At 45.1% G+C, this 14,634-nt stretch overlaps 1 non-coding gene across 1 annotated transcript; it reads left to right on the top strand.

The window, feature by feature from the left end:
• The first annotated feature begins 2,888 nt into the window (after positions 1-2,888).
• Positions 2,889-2,995, top strand: LOC145044680 (small nucleolar RNA R71). Its single transcript, XR_013681625.1, has one exon. It is a non-coding gene; the product is annotated as a small nucleolar RNA R71 (small nucleolar RNA).
• Positions 2,996-14,634: the final 11,639 nt, after the last annotated feature.

The raw sequence follows: 14,634 nt of genomic DNA, 5'->3' as shown, positions 1-14,634 counted from the left end.
ATAAATTTTTTTCGGTAAAAACAAACCGAATCGTCGAGTCAGGGTCCGACTCGGCGATTTTGTTCGTGATTTTGCAATTCCGGCTTTCGAGTTAACTCGTTGAGTAAGTCACCCAACTCGCCGAGTCACTCGTTAATTAAAAAAAATATATATATATTTTTATAAATTTGATATAAATTTTTATTCATGCTTAAAAATATATCCAACCCACCCCACACTCAGACCATGCTTGCCCTCAAGTAATCATTTTGGACAATTTAGAAGATGAAAATAGATAAATCCTAAAAACGAAAAAAAACAAAAGTAAAGAAAAAGGTAAAAGAAAGAAAACTCTAGCAATGGGTTGCCTCCCGTTAAGCGCTTCTTTTTGAGGAGTCGTTAGCTGGACTCCTTCCCGCTCTACGTTTCTTCGTTCTCCTCCATTGGGAATTCACACTTAATCTTTTGTTGTTTAAACTTTGTCTTATAAGCATGTATCTTTCTTTTATATGCCCGACGCAATTCTTCTTTCTTTTTCCTTGTAGCATCCTCTTCTATTGCATAACTGATCCGTTTCCCAACCTTCTTCTTCTTCACCCCGTTCTTTGGACCTATCTTTTGTACTCCTTCTTTGCCAGTCTCGATTTCTAGTCCAGTTGCCACTTCATCATCACTTGATTTAAGGAGTCCTCCTTACCTTCGTCACCTTCGTCACCTTCTAAAGAATCCGGTGGTACAAATGCAAATACTTCATAATTAGTAGGAACTCGGGCTCGAGGTTTAGTTCTTTTGATTGTCTTCGACTCGATCTCTCTATTAGCCATGAGTGACTCAATGGATGAGTTATTCACATCATCATTCCAAGCCCTTGAATTCTCCTTTTCTCCCAAACTTACCCTCTTGTCAAGTTGAATTTCTTCTTCTTTTATCATCGTGTCAAGGTAAGCCAATTGTGCGTGTTGGAAGTTAAAATTTTCAACAATTTCAGTCTCTTCTATTGGACCTTCCAAAGGATTAGGAAAAGTGTGCATGTCAAGGTCAGAAAGTGAACTTGTAAGCAACAAGACAAGATCTTCACAATTTTCTAGTTTCTCGATTGGACTCGTCGAGTCAGTCGATGCTACTCGGTGAGTCGGTGAGGTTTCCACAATTTTTGTTGTTTCTTTTGAATCCGCTTCCTCTAGCAACATTTCTATCTCCTTTAAATCTTCTCTAGCATCGAAATTTCCTCCAGAAGGTAATAGAAATTTGTTTGGATTTTCTTCTTGTAAAAGCGCAAGCTCTCTTTCTAATACTTCATCATCCAAATCTACTAAGGAATTTTCTCCGTTTTTCACCCCTTCATTCTTTTTCTCTTGTTCCGCTTTAAACACCACTGAATCATTCCCTACCCTTAGTGTTAGTATAGATTCACACACATCGACTATTGCACAAGCGGTATTCAAAATTGGTCTCCCAAGAATGATTGGAACTTTAGGGTCTTCTTCCATGTCAAGCACTACAAAGTCCACGGGAAACACAAATTTATCAACTTTGATGAGAAGATCTTCACACACTTCTTTTGGATGGATTATTGTCTTATCGGCTAAATGGATCTTCATACGAATCGACTTTGGCTCTGGAAAATTTAGCTTCTTGAGGAAAGAATCTCTCATTAGATTAATACTTGCACCCGAATCGGTCAACTCATGAGTAAAAATGATGTTCCCAAATTGACAAGGTATGGAGATGCTCCCCGGATCACCCCTTCAGCAACTTCTTCCATATTTTGTCTAGTAGTGAAGAGGTTTTTAAGCAAAGTTGCATACTTAGACGTTTGAAGTATCGTTTCAACAAATGAAATGTTCACTTGGAGGGTCCTTACTTGCTCCATAAATCTTCTATACTGCTGAATCTGCTCATCTGGTATTGCTTGGATTGTAAATGACAAAAGGGGCCTGTAAGGTTTCAAAAGAGAACAACTTTTCTCATCAGACCTCAGACTCGTCGAGTCCATGATGCCGACTCGGCGAGTCGAGTCGGGTTTGCTCGAATTGCATTTATCAGTCTCTCCTGTTTGCTCCTTATTGGGTTTCTTCTGAATAGAGGTCAGAGGAGTGACAATTTTGTCAGAATTAGTAGTTATCACATTTAGATGCGCAAATTTTGGATTTTTTTCGGTATTGCTAGGAAGTTCACCGAGTGTGCTTTGATTGACTTGTTGCGCAAGCTGACCTATCTGTTTTTCAATGTTATGAATGGAGGCTTGTTGATTCCTAAGCAAATTTTGTTGATCTTTCATCATAGCTTGATGATCTTTAAGCATTACTTGTTGCTCCTTCAATTTAATGTCGGTATCATTGTGCCTCTTCTCGGATGCAGCTACAAACCTTGCGAACATCTCCTCCAAATCAACTCTTTTTTCCATAACCGAATCCTCCTTTTGATAAAAAATCTCATTCTTTTTGCTTGTATTTCTCCTCGTTCTCCTTTTTGTACTCGTCATACGGGAGCCATTCCTTTTTAGGTTTCCACCAATTATCATCAAATCTATCACCACTTGAATAGAATACTTGATCTTTCTTGTTTCCATTCTCATCCAAATCACAATCTTTAGTAAGATGAGGTCCGTTACAATTCTCACATCCAACCCGAATAGCATGGATTGTTTGATCCATCTGAGTCATCCTCCGATCTAAACTATCTAGTTTAGCCATCATTTCCGCCATGCTATCGTTAACAGTGTTCACCACCCCTGACTTACTTCATTACTTGAGTTATGATATTCTCTAGAGTGTTTAGAGAATTCCTCAATTAATTCCTTGATCACCAGGGGTAACTTCTTTGTGATCGAACCTTGCGAGTCAAGAAGCTGCCTTGTAGTCACATTTACCCCATCATAAAAAATAGATACTTCTTGTTGGCTATTAAGATCGTGATGTGGGAAATTCCTTAGTAAGACCTTGTATCTATCCTATGCCTCGTATAAGGATTCTCCAGCTTGTTGTTCAATGTTGGCAATGGATTTCTTCAACTTGGTTATCTTTGAGGGAGGACAAAATTAATCAATGAACTCTTCCTTCATTTTAGCCTATGTTGTAACGACCCGTTTCCGGTATGATGATTTCTTGGTATTTATTTTGAAGTTTTGCAAGAGGGACTCGGCGAGTTCATAGCCTGACTCGCCGAGTAGGGGCGGGATTTCAAGCACGTGTTAGCTGGCGACTCGGCGAGTCCATATTCTGGACTCGGCGAGTCTGTCCGTCTGGGAGAAACCCTAAATCCCCGGGTTGCCCACTATTTAAGCCACCTTATGGCCTCCATTCTTGCCTCCTTCACCCTCAGAAGCTGTGAGAAAACCCTAATTCTTTCTTGAGTGATTTTAAGTGATTTTGTGTGCAATTGTGAAGGCTTGAAGAAGGAGAAGAAGAAAGGAGCAAGGAGAAGGATTGTAGAACAGAGATTCAAGGGAAAGCAAGAGCTCTTTGAGGTATTCTTCAGATTTCCTTCCCTTTTTATGCTTTAAAACCCCCCCTCTAGATCTAGTTGATGCTTTTCTCAAGCCTTATGTTGATATGGAAGCCCTATTATGTTGAGATATCCTTAGATATGTTCATTTAGGAGTTGTAGAGCCCAGATCTATTGCCTTTATGGAGCTATTTTGCATCATAACCCTAGATCTACCCCTTTTAAGTGTCTTTTAGCCTTTATCCCCTTTTTCATGTGTTTGTACACGTAAAGTTGGAAACTTTACGTGGTAAATCAGCTTATTGGACTCAGATCTATCATTTGTATCTATTGGATTCGAGCAGAATCGAGAGTAGAATAGTTGCATGGCGGTGACTCGGCGAGTCGGAAGAACGACTCGGCGAGTCGAGTCGCGAGTCCCCGATTTCTTCCTTTTGAGCGGTGTCGAGTGGGACCAGTGAGTAGTGGAGTGGACTCAGGGAGTTTGAGGGTAGACTCAGTAATGGAGGGACTCGGCGAGTCCAAGGCAATCTTCTTAAGCTCAAGAACAACTCGTCGAGTTGTTCATATGACTCGGCGAGTCGGATGAAGATTGTCTGAGTTCTTGGATCGAGAGGGTACTCGTCGAGTCGATGCCATACTCGACGAGTAGCAGCGAGTAGGGTCGAGGAGTGAGAATAGGGACTTGGCGAGTTGGCGGCCCAACTCGGCGAGTCAGGACAACTGAGAGTTGACTTTGACCGAAAGTTGACCTTGACTGAGAGTTGACTTTGACCAAGGGTAAAAGAGTCATTTTACCCAGTGCAATGTTTAGTATTTGATTGAGTGTGTTTATGGACTTGTAGCCGGGGAGATACCGGAGCAGCAGCAGTTAGCTTCCAGAGCCATACACTCAGCAACCAGTTTACGAGGTGAGTTTCCTTTCAGTAGGAATGAGTCTATGGCCACAATGCCGACCCGTTTAATTATCAGTAGTTCCGGACTTTGGTCTGATGCAGTAGTTAGAGTGCTTGATGTCTTTGTGATACAAGCATGTTTGTGTTATGTGTTCCGGACTCTGTACCGATGCAGTATGCAGTATATGTGTTTATAATAGTTGTTATGTTTATGCTATGCCATGATCAGTCAGTTCCGGACTTCGGTCCGATGCAGTCAGTTCCGGACTTCGGTCCGATGCAGTCAGTTCCGGACTTCAGTCCAATGCAGTTAGTTCCGGACTTTGGTCCGATGCAGGGGACAAGGTCCCAGTCAGTTCCGGACTTCGGTCCGATGCAGCTAGTTCCAGACTTCGGTCTGATGCAGTGGGCAAGGCCCAGTATGTGCTTTATATATGTATTGTATGGTATGTGGTAGTTTGGGGGAGCTCACTAAGCTTCGTGCTTACAGTTTCAGTTTTGGTTTCAGGTACTTCTGCAAGCAGAGGGAAGAGCTCGGGATGATGGCATCGCACACACCATAGCTTCAGCTTTTATCCTGGGAGTTGATTTAGTTTGTAATTTTGATATGACATAGATATGATACAGTTTTTCCGCACAATAATTTTTATTATGTTTGGGATACATCACGTATGGTTTTTATAATATGACACTCAGATTATGGTTTTTGGTTATATTGAAAAATGAAATTTTTGGGTCGTATTTCTGGGTCGTTTCAAGTTGGTATCAGAGCCCTGGTTTGAGGGATTTGGATACACTTTCGGGCGTATTTGAACTCAAACTAAGGGGAAATAAAAAGATTTTAAAAGGAAAATGTTTTCTAAAAGAATTTTGAAAGCACTTAGAAAGAAAGAAATTTTTAAACGAGATAAGGGTGTGGTGCATGCGATTAGCCGAGCTCAAGTAAGTACTCCCAAATTACCCATACAAGTTATTTGTTCAGTTTCAGTTTCAGTAGAACAGCATGCTAGTATAGGACTAAGGATCTAGGAGGATGCCTTATATGCCTGCTTTGTGTGTTACAGCTTTATGAGTATTGCATGCTAGTATTGAGTAGACAACAGTAGGATAGCCTATTTAGGTTATGACTGATAGTATGAGCTTAGCATTGTATGCTAGTACAGTTTCTCGTTATGAGAATAGTTTTGCCTGAGTATGTTTCCTTTATCCGAATGCTGCTTGCTTCGTGCTTTGTGGGGTTCTGAGTGATGGGAGTTAGCCATTAGGTGAACACGTCTCGCCACATGTGATCAGGGTTGAATAATCCCAGAGTGCTGGAACTGGCCCTATTGCGCAGATCTTGTTTGAGTCCAACCGTCATAGGGACGGGTCTTTTACTTGAAGGATTATCTGATCCTCGTCACATGTGATGGTGTTCAGGTGGTGGCAAATTAGCATTATAAGGAGACCTCCAGCAGCTGAGGACTAGTTGAGTTGAGTCGGAGGTTTCCCTAGGGCAAGCCTAGGATGAGAGTAGCGGAGATCAGTAGTAGTAGAAGTGACTTGGTGGAGTCAAGGCAGTTCTTGAAGAAAGTACGGATAGATGTGGAAGGTAGTATGGGCCCGTACTACTGAAAGCAGAGGATCCGTACTCGAATCAAGAAAGGCTGAGACAATACCAGGAAGCTAGTTGTAGTATCAATGATCCCTTGAGATATTTCCGTTTTCTGATGTAGTTGTGATGTGTTTCAGAATGGTGGTTTTGCGTTCCAGACCAGCAGCCGGCAGTGGAGGTGCCGGGGAGGGATCAGGTTCAGGCTCGGGGACGAGCGCATGGATGAGTAGACCCGAGAGTTTCTTTCTTCAGAGATTACGCGCATCATTATAGAGCAGACTCCTGTGATCTTCGGTTTGATCAAGGAGGGAATTCTAGAGCTGATGGATGAGAGATTGGGCACCTTCCGTGCCGAGGTGGCGGCCATGATGGGGTCGCGCACCCTTACTTTCAGGGAGTTCAGGGCATGTGGAGCTTCGGATTATCATGGGGCGCGGGACCCTATAGCGAGTACTAGATGGTTGGCGGATGTGGCCAACGCTTTCCGCACTAGCAGGTGTCCCGAGGGGGACAAGGTCAGATTGGCGTCCTGTCTTCTGAAGGACAGGGCACGGGATTGGTGGGAGGAGGTCGGACATGCCATTGGGGATGATGCAGCATTGGACGCCATGACCTGGGCTGATTTCTCTACCAGGTTCAGGGCGGAGTTTGCACCGGTTATTGAGGTGCAGCAATTAGCTAGGGAGTTTTAGGACCTCACCCAGACTACAGAGACAGTGGCGGAGATCACCGCCAAGTTCAGGGAGAGGGCTCTTCTCGTTCCTCAGTACGTGGCTGATGAGGAAATGAAGAAGGCCCATTACCCTGAGATGTTGCGGAGCGATATCCGCCAGTTTGTGAGCCGGTCCAGCTGTAAAACGCTGGAAGATATGATTGCTAGGGCTCGGGAGAGGGAGATTGATCTCGAGATGGAGAAGAAGAGGAAACCGGAGGCGGTTCCGGGTTCAGGTGGTTCGGGCAAAAAGCCCAAGGTTTCAGATCACAGATCTAGGAGTCAGCAGAGCCACGGTCGATGTGGCAAGTGTGAGAGATTGCACGAGGGGGCGTGCAAGGCAGGGAGTTCCGGCTGCTACAAGTGCGGTCGGATTGGGCATTTGAGTAGGGATTGTACAGCCCCTGCTACTGCCGTTTCAGCATCAGATCTGATTTGCTTTCAGTGCAATCAGATGGGACATAAAAAGTCCCAGTGTCCGAGTTTAGCTGCAGCAGGGAAGGTGGCTGCACCTGCCCCTGCTACCTTGAGGATTACAGATGGCCGGCAGGGCCGAGCTGATGCGCCAGTGGCGAAGAGTAGGGCATTTCAGATGACAGCAGAGGAGGCGCGAGCGACTCCTGATGTGGTGACGGGTTTGTATCTTCCCTCCATCTCTTTATTATTATTACCGTTTGAACATTGCTTATGATTGTATGTTTTATTCAGGGTCGTTCTCTGTGAACGACATTTCTGCAATGGTATTATTCGATTCGGGGGCTACCCGATCATTTATATCGCTTGCGCTTAGCAAGAGATTTAGTAGAGCTCCAGGGGAGCTGGATTGTCCATTAGAGGTTGAGATAGCAGATGATAGGACCGTGAGGGTCGGCAAAGTGCATAAAGGGTGTTCCCTTCAGTTGTTCGATGAGCAGTTTTCAGTGGACCTGGTACCTATTCCCCTGCGAGGGAATAAGGTTATTGTGGGCATGGATTGGCTAAGCCCCAATGGGGCGGTGATTGATTGTGAGCTTCAGCTAGTGAGGGTTCGCACTCCCAGTGGGGGAGAGTTAGTGATTCAGGGCGAGAGACCACAGCGTGGACCGACCTTTTGTTCTGCCGCTAGGGCGAGGCGCTATGTTCAGCAGGGTTGCGCCAGTTTTGTAGCTTACGTCTTGGATGCCCGGGAGAAGGGCAAGACGACAGTTGATGATGTCCCTATTGTGCGAGACTACCCGGATGTGTTTCCCGAGGATTTTCCGGGGATACCTCCTGAGAGACAGGTTGAGTTCAGGATCGACCTAATTCCTGGTGCGGCTCCGATAGCCAAGGCACCGTATCGACTAGCTCCCCCTGAGATGCAGGAGTTGTCTACACAGCTGCAGGAGCTGTTAGACAAGGGATTCATTCGGCCGAGCAGCTCGCCTTGGGGAGCGCCGATCTTGTTTGTGAGGAAGAAGGATTGGTCACATCGTATGCGTATAGATTATCGGGAGTTGAATAAGGTAACGGTGAAGAACCGTTACCCACTTCCGAGGATAGATGATTTGTTTGATCAGCTTCAGGGAGCGTCTTGGTTCTCCAAGATCGATCTACGCTCCGGTTATCATCAGATGCGGGTTAGAGATGAGGATGTACAGAAGACTGCTTTCAGGACCAGGTATGGTCATTATGAGTTTGTGGTGATGCCATTTGGGCTCACCAATGCTCCAGCCGCGTTCATGGATCTCATGAATCGCGTGTGCAAGCCGATGTTGGATCGGTCAGTGATAGTATTCATAGATGATATCTTGGTATATTCCAAGACGCAGGAGCAGCATGAGGAGCACCTGCAGGAGGTGCTGGAGGCTTTGAGGAGGGAGAGACTTTTCGCAAAGTTCTCCAAATGTGAGTTCTTGTTGCGTGAGGTGCAGTTCCTTGGTCACCTCGTCAACCAGAAGGGTATTTTGGTAGACCCGGCCAAGATAGAGGCCGTGATGCAGTGGGAGGTCCCGAAGTCTCCATCTGAGATTCGGAGCTTCCTAGGGTTGGCAGGGTATTATCGGAGATTTATTCAGGACTTCTCCAAGGTAGCAGTGCCGCTCACCCGACTGACCCGGAAGTCGGTGGTATTTCGTTGGGGGCCTGAGCAGCAGGCAGCGTTCGAGACCCTCAGACAGAGATTGTGCGAGGCTCCGATTCTTACCTTGCCAGAGGGAGTAGAGGACTTCGTGGTCTACTGTGATGCCTCGATCACAGGTATGGGAGCAGTATTGATGCAACGAGGCCATGTGATAGCTTATGCCTCGAGACAGTTGAAGCCTCACGAGGCTAATTATCCTACCCATGATTTGGAGCTGGGGGCAGTTGTGTTTGCCCTCAAGATTTGGAGGCATTACCTTTATGGGGTCCGTTGTACTATTTACACGGATCACAAGAGTTTGAGGTACCTTATGGATCAGCCGAGTCTGAACATTAGGCAGAGGAGGTGGTTGGATGTGCTAAAGGATTATGATTGTGAGATCCTTTACCATCCAGGGAAGGCCAATGTGGTGGCCGACGCCCTAAGCCGCAAAGTGTCGGCGGCCCCTATCAGAGATCTGTGTTTGAGGATGACAGTGATCACTCCGTTGTTGGAGCGGACCAAGGAGGCTCAGGTGGAGGGCCTCAAGGAGGAGAGGCAGAAGTGTGAGAGGATAGTGGGCCGAGTAGCCTCATTTGATTATGACAGTCGGGGATTGCTGACGCTTCACGGGAGGGTGTGGGTACCGTACTGGGGTGGAGTACGGCAAGTATTGATGGACGAGGCTCATAAGTCTCGATTTTCTATCCACCCAGGGGCGATGAAGATGTATCGAGACCTTCGACCTAGTTATTGGTGGCCCTGCATGAAGCGGGACGTCGCCTGGTACGTTGAGAGATGCCTAACCTGCCGGAAGGTCAAGGCGGAGCACCAGAGACCTCACGGCAAGATGCAACCGTTAGACATTCCCGTGTGGAAATGGGAGGACATCACCATGGATTTTGTCACCAAGCTTCCTAGGACCGCTCGAGGAGTGGATTTGATATGGGTAGTAGTGGATCGGTTGACGAAGAGTGCCCATTTTATCCCGATCCAGGAGAGTATATCGGCGGAGAAGTTAGCCGATATCTACGTGCGGGAGATTGTGGCACGTCAAGGAGTACCGGTATCGGTGGTGTCAGACCGAGATGTCCGTTTTACATCCATATTCTGGAAGCGGTTCCACGATGAGATGGGTACTCGTCTCCATTTCAGCACCGCTTTCCACCCTCAGACGGACGGGCAGAGCGAGAGGACGATTCAGACTCTCGAGGACATGCTTAGGGCATGTGTTCTAGATTTCGTTGGCAGTTGGGATACGTATCTTCCGTTGGCGGAATTTTTGTATAACAACAGTTATCATGCGAGCATTGACCGACCTCCCTTTGAGATGCTGTATGGGAGGAAGTATAGGACCCCGATTTGTTGGGGCGAGGTCGGTCAGCGAGTCATCGGGAGCACAGAGGTGGTGCTCAAGACGACCGAGTTGATCCAGCAGGTCCGTAGTAGACTGCAGACTACGCAGAGTCGGCAGAAGAGCTACGCCGACAGGAGGCGTTCAGACTTGGAGTTCCAGGTGGGAGATATGGTCCTTCTGAAGGTCTCACCTTGGAAGGGTGTCATCAGCTTCCGGAAGAGGGGCAAGTTGGGTCCCAGGTTTATTGGTCCTTTCAGGGTTTTGGCCCGGGTGGGTCGGGTTGCTTATCGGTTAGATCTTCCGGAGGAGCTTAGTCAGATCCACAACACTTTCCATGTGTCTCAGTTAAGGAAGTGTTTGATAGACAAGTCGGCAGTCGTTCCCCTAGAAGATATTCAGGTTGATAGCAGCCTGAATTATATTGAGAGGCCGGTCGCGATCCTGGACCGGAAGACCAAGACCTTGAGGAACAAGGAAATTCAGTTAGTGAAGGTGCAGTGGCAGCACCGGAAGGGGTCTGAATGGACGTGGGAGGCTGAGGAGGAGATGAGAGAGCACTACCCAGAGATATTTGCAGATTCAGCAGTAGCAGACTTCGAGGACGAAGTCTGAGATAAGTGGGGGAGAATTGTAACGACCCATTTCCGGTATGATGATTTCTTGGTATTTATTTTGAAGTTTTGCAAGAGGGACTCGGCGAGTTCATAGCCTGACTCGCCGAGTAGGGGCGGGATTTCGAGCACGTGTTAGCTGGCGACTCGGCGAGTCCATATTCTGGACTCGGCGAGTCTGTCCGTCTGGGAGAAACCCTAAATCCCCGGGTTGCCCACTATTTAAGCCACCTTATGGCCTCCATTCTCACCTCCTTCACCCTCAGAAGCTGTGAGAAAACCCTAATTCGTTCTTGAGTGATTTTAAGTGATTTTGTGTGCAATTGTGAAGGCTTGAAGAAGGAGAAGAAGAAAGGAGCAAGGAGAAGGATTGTAGAACAGAGATTCAAGGGAAAGCAAGAGCTCTTTGAGGTATTCTTCAGATTTCCTTCCCTTTTTATGCTTTAAAACCCCCCCTCTAGATCTAGTTGATGCTTTTCTCAAGCCTTATGTTGATATGGAAGCCCTATTATTCTGAGATATCCTTAGATCTGTTCATTTAGGAGTTGTAGAGCCCAGATCTATTGCCTTTATGGAGCTATTTTGCATCATAACCCTAGATCTACCCCTTTTAAGTGTCTTTTAGCCTTTATCCCCTTTTTCATGTGTTTGTACACGTAAAGTTGGAAACTTTACATGGTAAATCAGCTTATTGGACTCAGATCTATCATTTGTATGTATTGGATTCGAGCAGAATCGAGAGTAGAATAGTTGCATGGCGGTGACTCGGCGAGTCGGAAGAACGACTCGGCGAGTCGAGTCGCGAGTCCCCGATTTCTTCCTTTTGAGCGGTGTCGAGTGGGACCAGTGAGTAGTGGAGTGGACTCAGCGAGTTTGAGGGTAGACTCAGTAATGGAGGGACTCGGCGAGTTGTTCATACAACTCGGCGAGTCCAAGGCAATGTTCTTAAGCTCAAGAACAACTCGTCGAGTTGTTCATATGACTCGGCGAGTCGGATGAAGATTGTCTGAGTTCTTGGATCGAGAGGGTACTCATCGAGTCGATGCCATACTCGACGAGTAGCAGCGAGTAGGCTCGAGGAGTGAGAATAGGGACTCGGCGAGTTGGTGGCCCAACTCGGCGAGTCAGGACAACTGAGAGTTGACTTTGACCGAAAGTTGACCTTGACCGAGAGTTGACTTTGACCAAGGGTAAAAGAGTCATTTTACCCAGTGTAGTGTTTAGTATTTGATTGAGTGTGTTTATGGACTTGTAGCCGGGGAGATACCGGAGCAGCACCAGTTAGCTTCCAGAGCCATACACTCAGCAGCCAGTTTACGAGTTGAGTTTCCTTTCAGTAGGAACGGGTCTACGGCCACAATGCCGGCCCGTTTAATTATCAGTAGTTCCGGACTTTGGTCTGATGTAGTAGTTAGAGTGCTTGATGTCTTTGTGATACAAGCATGTTTGTGTTATGTGTTCCGGACTCTGTACCGATGCAGTATGCAGTATATGTGTTTATAATAGTTGTTATGTTTATGCTATGCCATGATCAGTCAGTTCCGGACTTCGGTCCGATGCAGTCAGTTCCGGACTTCGGTCCGATGCAGTTAGTTCCGGACTTCGGTCCGATGCAGTCAGTTCCGGACTTCGGTCCGATGCAGTTAGTTCCGGACTTTGGTCCGATGCAGGGGACAAGGTCCCAGTCAGTTCCGGACTTCGGTCCGATGCAGCTAGTTCCAGACTTCGGTCTGATGCAGTGTGCAAGGCCCAGTATGTGCTTTATATATGTATTGTATGGTATGTGGTAGTTTGGGGGAGCTCAGTAAGCTTCGTGCTTACAGTTTCAGTTTTGGTTTCAGGTACTTCCGCAAGCAGAGGGAAGAGCTCGGGATGATGGCATCGCACACACCATAGCTTCAGCTTTTATCCTGGGAGTTGATTTAGTTTGTAATTTTGATATGACATAGATATGATACAGTTTTTCCGCACAGTAATTTTTATTATGTTTGGGATACATCACGTATGGTTTTTATAATATGACACTCAGATTATGGTTTTTGGTTATATTGAAAAATGAAATTTTTGGGTCGTATTTCTGGGTCGTTTGATATGTAGTGATAGATCCTGGAGGTAATGATTTGAGCCAATCCTTTGCAGCACCTTTGAATGTAACTGGAAGCATACAAAGCAGCTGGGTCTCGCGAGGCACATTTGGAACATTAAAATAATCAACTACATCGTTGACCTCATCCAAGTGTTTATAAGCATCTTCGTGATCTTTACCGTAGAAGGGGATCTCCTTTAGTTGAGCAAGTATGTGACCTTTAAGCTCAAAGGTGGCAGTTGCGGGAATTGCGGGTTGCACAAGTCCCGGGCCGATATCGTCACGTATTCTCTTCTTCCATTCCCCTTTGGGAACTTCATCGATGTTCGCCTTGGGGTTAATCGGTTCGTCTTTAGAGTCGCTTTCTTCCTCGGTTTCGGATTCGGAGCCGTAGTCGAATTCGACCTCATTTAGATTATCTTCAATATTCTCTAACTCGCTTTCTTTGTTCTTTTGACTGCTGGTCTCTCCTACCTTCTTGTTCTTTTTCTTCCCAAAAACCATTTTCAAGCTCTTGAAGGGTGATTTCGTCTGCGTATTAGAACTTTCAACCTCCTTGCCTTTGTTTTTCCTTAAAGCAGATTCTGGGTCTTTAAATCGAGGAATCAGGGGTGTGTTGGATCCTCTGGTCATGTAATACCTGCAAACAAATCAAGAAAAACACGTAAAAGGAATAATAATAAAAAAAACTAAAAATGAAAATAGTTGTTCAGCGATGGAATCGCCGAGTCTGATCGTAGGGACTCGACGAGTTTATTGCAAAAACAACAATTTTTTTAAAACAAACTTCCTAAAATCTATAAACTGAAATTGAATTTTAATTTTAAATCTACTAAAAGCAGTAACTTTGTGCAAGAGAAATCTCACACAAAGGATCGATAACAATAGTAATCAATTTAAATTTAGAACAGTTCCCCGACAATGGCGCCAAAAACTTGATGTGTGTTTAACCAACTAGTTTTATTCCTACTTCTAAATTATAAATTAATCACACAAAAGGCAGTGGACCTGTCAATTGGTGGTATAGATCTAGTAAGCAGGGTATCGAACTCACGGAACGACAATTAAACTAATTACTAAAATTATCTTAAAACAAAATAACAAATAATAAAAGAGGGGTTTTCTCTAGTTTTGCAAGACTAGAAACTTACTAACAATTAAGCTAAATAACTAACTAACAACTAAGCAAGCAAAGACCAACTAAATTCAATATCTAAAAGGACTTATGTTCAGGTTCGACTCAATTGATCCTATGGTTGATTTAATGGTAATAATGGAATGGATTAAACTTTTATTGGCTACCGATTCAGGTGATTAGATTCACGTTCGCTATGCTAATCCTTAGAAAATAAACTAATTCAAGCAGTGGAAAGGTAAGGACTCTTCTGCTTCATGAATCTTCTTGGGAACTCCTCGAGTAGACGTCCCTTCTCGCCGAGTCCTTTGTGTTTTTGGCATTTTTCTTCTTTTGTTCACTCCAAAGCTTCCCGATAGCTACTCCTGATTCCTTTTTCTTCTGAGCACTTCTTTTGGACTGAAAATATAATTCAAACATAATTAAGTACCTTTTGTCCATAGTATGCAATTAATTTTCTAATAAATGATATAAATCCATACTAAATATAGGGCTAAACATGCACATATCATTAACCTAACTAGCATGGCATGGGGAACTTGAAACATAAAAGCTAGTAGGAAAAACATACCTTTCTTGTTGCTTGGATTCCTTGAGAACTTTGTGAGCATAGCACCCCAAATGTGATGCCTTAAAAGTTTAACACAACACCACAACTCTTGGAATAACTTTGTGAGAAGTACACTATCACTCAAAATCGGCTAGCCCTCTTGTTCTACACATAGTGCCGATTTTGG

The sequence above is a fragment of the Lactuca saligna genome, chromosome 4, assembly GCF_052625555.1.
Source record: "Lactuca saligna cultivar CGN05327 chromosome 4, ASM5262555v1, whole genome shotgun sequence".
Taxonomy (NCBI): Eukaryota; Viridiplantae; Streptophyta; class Magnoliopsida; order Asterales; family Asteraceae; genus Lactuca; species Lactuca saligna.
This window is presented reverse-complemented; position numbering and strand designations above follow the sequence as displayed.